A 6,620-nucleotide genomic window follows, 5' to 3' on the forward strand; every position below is an offset into this window, starting at 1 on the left:
CTGCCCCATTTGATTTGTCAAACTCTGGATTGAGGCCCTAGTCTCCTACTGGAATTGCATATTTTGAAGGGTCATCATCCTGACCAATTCCTCCAATGAAGTAGAAGAAGAAGGTGCAAGTGCTGGAGTAGGAGCTGGTGTGGGTACAGGTGGAACCGGAGCAGCCTATGCAGGTGCAACTCTTTGTTGTGGAGGTGGCTGAACATTTTGAAATTGTTGGTTTTGCTGCTGCTGGTTACCCTGGTTTCCCCATCTCAAATTAGGGTGATTTCTCCATCCTGGATTATATCTGTTTGTTAACAAATCATGGTTCTGTTATTGATGTTGGGGCCTATTGTTGTTAAAAATATTAGCTGCATAGGCCTGAGGGGTATCCACTGGTGTAGAAGAAGAAGCAACAGCCTGTTGTTGCAATGCTAGGCAAGAGTCTGTAAAATGATCAACAGATGTACAAAGGCCACAAACTCTTGCAGTTGGAGTTCTCTGATTGGAAGCAAGTTGATTGATCAGTGTGGTAAGAGCATCAATCTTACTTTCCAACTTCTTCGCGTACTCGACTGCCCCTACATCATGAACACCTGTAACAACTATGGCATCACTCCTTGTGCCAAATTGTTAAGAATTTGAAGCCATGTTCTCTATTAGTTGTCTGGCTGCAGCTAGGGTTATGTTACCAAGAGCACCACCACTTGCGGCATCAATCATATTTTGATCCATGTGGTGCAGGCCTTCATAAAAATACTACAGAAGGAGATGTTCAGAGATCTGATGGTGTGGGCAGCTTGAATAGAGATTCTTGAACCTCTCCCAGTACTCATAGAGGGTCTCCCCAGATTGCTGCTTGATGCCAAAAATTTCCTTCCTTATGGTTGTTGTCCTTGAAGTAGGGAAGAAATTGGCAAGGAACAATCTCTTCAGGTCATCCCAGCTCGTGATGGACCTGGGTGCAAGGTAGTACAGCCAGTCTTTCGCATTACCCTCCAACGAATGAGGAAAAGCCTTCAAGTATACATGGTCCTCTTAGACATCTGTAGGCTTCATGGTGGAACACACGACATGAAACTGCTTCAAATGTTTGCACGGGTCCTCACCTGCAAGACCATGAAACTTTGGCAACAAGTGTATTAAACCAGTTTTTAGCACATATGGAACTTCCTCCTCAAGGTATTGAATGCATAAACTATCATAAGTGAACTCTGGTGCAGTGAGCTCACTCATGGTTCTCTCATGAGGTGGAGGAGGTTGAGCCATGTTATTAGTATGAAAATCAAAATGCTCAGAATAAACAGTATGCTCATAATGCAAAGAATGAGGAGTGTTAGAAGTATGATGAGAATCAGAAGAGTCAGGAAAAGTCACTGAATATTCAACATGCAAAGATGGATTCCTAATATGCCTACATCCTTTGTGGAATGTCCTGTCAATTTTAAAAATGGTCGTAATTCACTTAGGTTTCCCCTAGTCATGCACCAAAATACATTAATTCTAGTGATATTGGCATAACATAGGGTATAACTACAAGTATACTCAAACGAACTCCAAATGACTTGAAAATTGGTAGGATTGTCCTTTGAGTGCTCAAACAGACCCACAAAAAAAAATCATATCAAAACTCAAAGTACAAGTATTTTTAAAATATTTTCAAAAGTGGAAAAAATGAAGAAAAGTCACAAATAACATTGCTGAAATGTAGAAAATGGCATTATCTGGAGAATCTGAGTTTGCAAACCGGCAATGCGGGTCCTAACAAGGTAGGAAATCAAATTCCACCCTAAATGCATATAAAATAATAGTGATTCTGATAACCAGAGCAAAAGTTATGGTCCTCTGAAGTTTGACTAAAAATCAGTCCAAAAAATTTTTGAATCTCTAAACTCAGACCATACCAACTGCTCTAGCTATTTTTCCCATCAAGTTCAATGTCTTAGAAATGGGGGGGGGGGGGGGGGAATGTTCAAGTTAAAACAAGCACCGTAGCTACCAGAACAAAAATCCAGAAGTTAAATGTCAGATTCAGACATTATTCATACACTATTCACTACACTAGAAATGACACTATTCATGCGCGCCATGACACTATTCACTACACTCCACAGATAACATGCACACTACACAAAAACATAAAGAAACACTACCACAATCAACATATACCAACTCAACCACACTTGAACTACACACACACACACACCAAAACACGGAACACAAACACACTGAAAATTTTAATTTGAACGAAACGATTGGTCCCCAGCAACGGCACCAAATTTGATAGAGGTCGTATCCCACCAAATTAAAACACTTAAAATGTAGTATGTGACAGTTGAACCAAGTTGTCTCCCAACAACCAATATTTTCATTCAAAGCTTCAATTTCCAAATAAACACAACAATAACACAAGGGGGTTTGGCAGATTTCGATTCACAACAAACTTCAATTCGTAGATAAATTTAACAGTTATATGAACACGCAATGATTCCTTAATTCAATTGAAAGTCCACCAATCACAGATTACCAAATTAATTGTTCTATTCGAATTTGCATTCATTAATCCTAAGTAATCAACTAAGCGAAAATTACCATGGATTCATTGTCATTAAGCGCAACAAATTTCAGACAGATTTAAGCAAGCTGTGACAGAACTCATAAACATTAAGCATGAATACGAGCCATTAATTTGCACACACGAATTTGAGATTAAGCATGCATCAAATACGTGTTTATCATGTAAACACAACCTGAAATAGAGGCAATTTCGAATGGAATCCAAAAAACGACCAACAATCTCATGCTTTCATTTCAATTTCGTCAAGGAATCAATGCAATGGGGTTAGCTAGACATCAAAATGGAAGAATCAAGCACTTTAAATCTGAACCAGAACATCAAAAATCAAAAACCCTAACTTATGAATTCTGAAAATGCAATTTAAGAGCAAAAAGAGAGATTTCAAAGCTTCAATGGAATGCAAAACGGTGCTATCATATATAAATGTGAAAACCCCATTAATGGGTGTTGTTCCAAGTCTATAAAACCCACAAAATGAACTGCCCAAGCAAGAAAACGAATTCAAAACGTAAAACCCTCAATGGGTGCTGTCAAATGTGCATAAAAACGATGAAAATGAGCCAAAAACGTGAAAAACCGCGAGCACCTCCATGGAAGCTTGGAGAGCGAAAATGGAGTTTGGAGAAAGGTAGAAGATGAAGTGTGCGACTCTTGCATGAAGGAGAAACCTAATTCTCATGGTCCCATCACTCTGCCACTCATTATTTACAAAACTGCCATTATGAGCTGCAGAATTACAAAAATGTCACTCTTGGCCTCAAATGTTGACCCATTCACTATGCTGACGTGGAAATGACATGGAAATGATATGGAAATGATGTGGCGACTCTCTTCAACTGAATATTGATGTCCAAGCTCCAAAAATGCTTCACCCAAATACCTAAAAATAATTAAAAACAAAAATTAGGCCAAATAATGTGAAATTAGTCCAAATTCGGAATAGTGGCCCAATAAAGCCCAACATATGAAAAACACTCTAAAGATGAATAATTAAGCACTGAAAAACTGTCTAATGGGTACACAAAGGCTAGTGAAATGGAAGAAAATAATGACTCATCACAAGGGTCATGGAATTACGTCCCGACCAACTAAGGCACAACCATGAAGTCTCACCTAGAGGCTCATGGAATTACGTCCTAACCACATACGAATCATATTCCACCAACCAAGTAATACTTATCATGCATATAAATCTCATGCCGACCTTTATAACCAATCCTCATCCATATTCCATGTCAAATCCATACCAACTCATCATTCTCAATCCATGAAACCAACCATACATGCGACATACCCATATCATGTTAAACTCATCCATCACAGACTATAGATTATCTCATTCATACATATTCATCCAATTCATACTTAAAAAGCAAGATCAGTACAAACATAGAGCCAACATTGGAGAACAGAGAAACAACAAAGCAAGCCACATTCTTGCCCAGCTTCTCGCTCAGGCAGAAAGGTCTCGCTCAGGCAGAAAAGTCTCGCTCAGGCGAGACGGACTCTCGCTCATGAGAGCTCCTTTCGCCTAGGCGAGAGCTCGATTTACAGGAATAATGGCCTTACGCGCATTCTCTCTTAGGTGAGACTCCCCTCGCCTGAGTGAGACGTTCACTCGCTCAAAACAAAGTTGGTCGCCTAAGCGACGACTCGCATAAAATAGCCTGGGCGAGCCTCTGCTAATCTCGCCTAGGCGAGGCAGGCTCGCTTGGGCGAGAAAACCAGTGCTCACCACTGTTCTCTTGTGCAACAATCACACGCACTCACCCAAGCAGTTCAAACAAGCATCCCTAACAGCTCATATTCACACACAGTCCATTCAATCATGAAATAAACAAAAAAACAGGTAGATTTCACGGAATATACAAAAGGATCTAGCTTCCCTTACTTGGAAAGGGCTAGCCAAACAACTCCGACACTAAAGCAAATGAGTATGAGAGCACGAGATTACTACCCAAAACCCTAACAGAAAAACACGAAGAAATAAACCAGAGATGAAGAGTATGTGTTTGTGAACAACTTACGTGAGCAGCAACGAGGCCGAACCAAACTTGGATCTTACTAAACTTGAAAACCCTATCAGAGCTCTGGGGATGAAAAAGGAGAGTAAGCTACGAGCTGTTTTGCAAGAATGAATAGAGTGGAAGGGGGTTTGGCTGCCTTAGGGGCCTTGTACACCCTATGGGCCAGCCCTTAGGCCCATTAGATTGGGGCAACCCTTAAAATAAAGGGTCAGATTATGAGTGGGCCTTACATCTATTATGTGATTTTCCATATTAAAGAAAAGGTACCTCCTCTTATGTGTTTTTTAAAGTCGAGAAAAATGCCAGGAATAGCTCTCGTGTCGATCTTCTTTCAACGAGCAATGATGGTGTTAAAGTAGCATAAACAACCAAAAACACGAAGCACACACAATATCATATAATCTTTCATAAGGAGAATCTTCTTTAAGAATATGTGTAGGTATACAATTGATTAAGAAAACAATATGCTCAATAGTAAAACACCAAAAAATAGTAGGAACTTTTGCCTGGAAAAGTAAGACTCGGGTAACATTTAAAAGGTGTTGATGTTTCCTTTCAACAATATCATTTTGTTGGGGAGTCTCAACACAAGTGGTTTGATGTATAATGTCTTTGATAGAGTAAAAAATCATTCATGGCAAACTCAATTCCATTATCACCCATAATAGTTCTAACAATAGAATTGAATTGATTCACGACAAAAACAACAAAATCAACTATGTGTTTACATGTGGTAGAGTTATCTTGCATAAGAAAAAGCTAATTAATCTAGAAAAATCATCAACTATCATAAGAAAGTATTTGTATCCTCTCGTAGAAAGAAAATTTGATGTAGGATATTGTTGGTTCATTTTATGTTTTTCAAATATGGTGTTGAGTTCATTAAGAAAACCTAGCGAAGATTCCCACTAGATATTAAGATTATAAGCTATCTAGATGTGAATGTGTACTTTAAGAGGTTCTAGAGAATGAAATGAGTGATTTAACCAAGAAAACAAAACAAGATAGTAATAAGAACACAATTGCTGAATTGAAATAGTGAAGATAAAGTAGAAAATGGAAAGGAAAGAAATGAAAATGGAGCAATGGAGCATGCCACTTAAAGATGGGGGGGGGGGCAAAAGGCTATCCAACCCTTAAGATAAATGATGAAGTCGCTACTTGAGCTTTCTCAAGATAAGGGTATGACAACAAATAAAAAATCCTACCTTCTAAAAACTAGGTTCAAAATGAGACATATTTTGGTATGTGCAATGGGGAAACCCATGCTGATTCTCGGCCAGAGGTAGTGTGGTGGGCGGCCTAATACATGTTACCCCATGGTACATGTTACTTTATGCTTTTACTTTATGTTTTTTGCTTTCTTCTCTCTTCCAAATCACCAAATTGTCCCGCATTTGCTTTGCTAGGTAAACATGGCTTAATCCACTCCAAATAATGCTTATTCTCTCCTAATTAAGGTCAACCTAAAAAAAACAAAGAAAACAAGTTCAACATGTCAACTTGGGTCAAGTTAACCCTAGTCAAAGGTCAACAAGTCAACTAAGGTCAAGTCAACCTAGCCAACTTAGGGAACTCAACATAAATAAATACTAAACAAAGATAAAGTAGAAGGATTAGAAGTCTCCCCTCTAGGCATGCTTCTTGTAACTCTTCTAGGGAGAGCTTATGTTCCTGTAGAGAACAAACAAGATAAGTTAGGCACAAGTGTCACCTTACCTATGCAGTCCGTTATCTCCTCAGTTGGCCTCTTCCCGGTTGGTACATGTCTGCTTGGACCCAGGAGGGGTTACCTGCAGAAGGGATTCCGAAACTCAAGTCAGTCAAAGCTCTTAAAAAGTCAAATCAGGTGATTAATGAAGTAATGAATGCGTACCTTTAATTATTGGGGTCCACGTGTATATATAGAGCATTAATTATGTCTGGTTATGCCATGGGCCGGGCCCTAGCTTGGGCCCTATTTTGGGTTGTAAGTGGGTTTGGGCCTTAACCCAGGCCCTCAGGTCGATTATTGTGGACTCATTGAATATCAG

The 6,620-nt window shown here is 39.3% G+C and overlaps 1 non-coding gene across 1 annotated transcript; it reads left to right on the forward strand.

Annotated features, from left to right (window-relative positions):
- Positions 1 to 763: 763 nt before the first annotated feature.
- On the forward strand, positions 764 to 870 carry LOC114165602. Its single transcript, XR_003599739.1, has one exon. It is a non-coding gene; the product is annotated as a small nucleolar RNA R71 (small nucleolar RNA).
- Positions 871 to 6,620: the final 5,750 nt, after the last annotated feature.

This window comes from Vigna unguiculata, chromosome 1 (assembly GCF_004118075.2).
Source record: "Vigna unguiculata cultivar IT97K-499-35 chromosome 1, ASM411807v1, whole genome shotgun sequence".
Taxonomy (NCBI): Eukaryota; Viridiplantae; Streptophyta; class Magnoliopsida; order Fabales; family Fabaceae; genus Vigna; species Vigna unguiculata.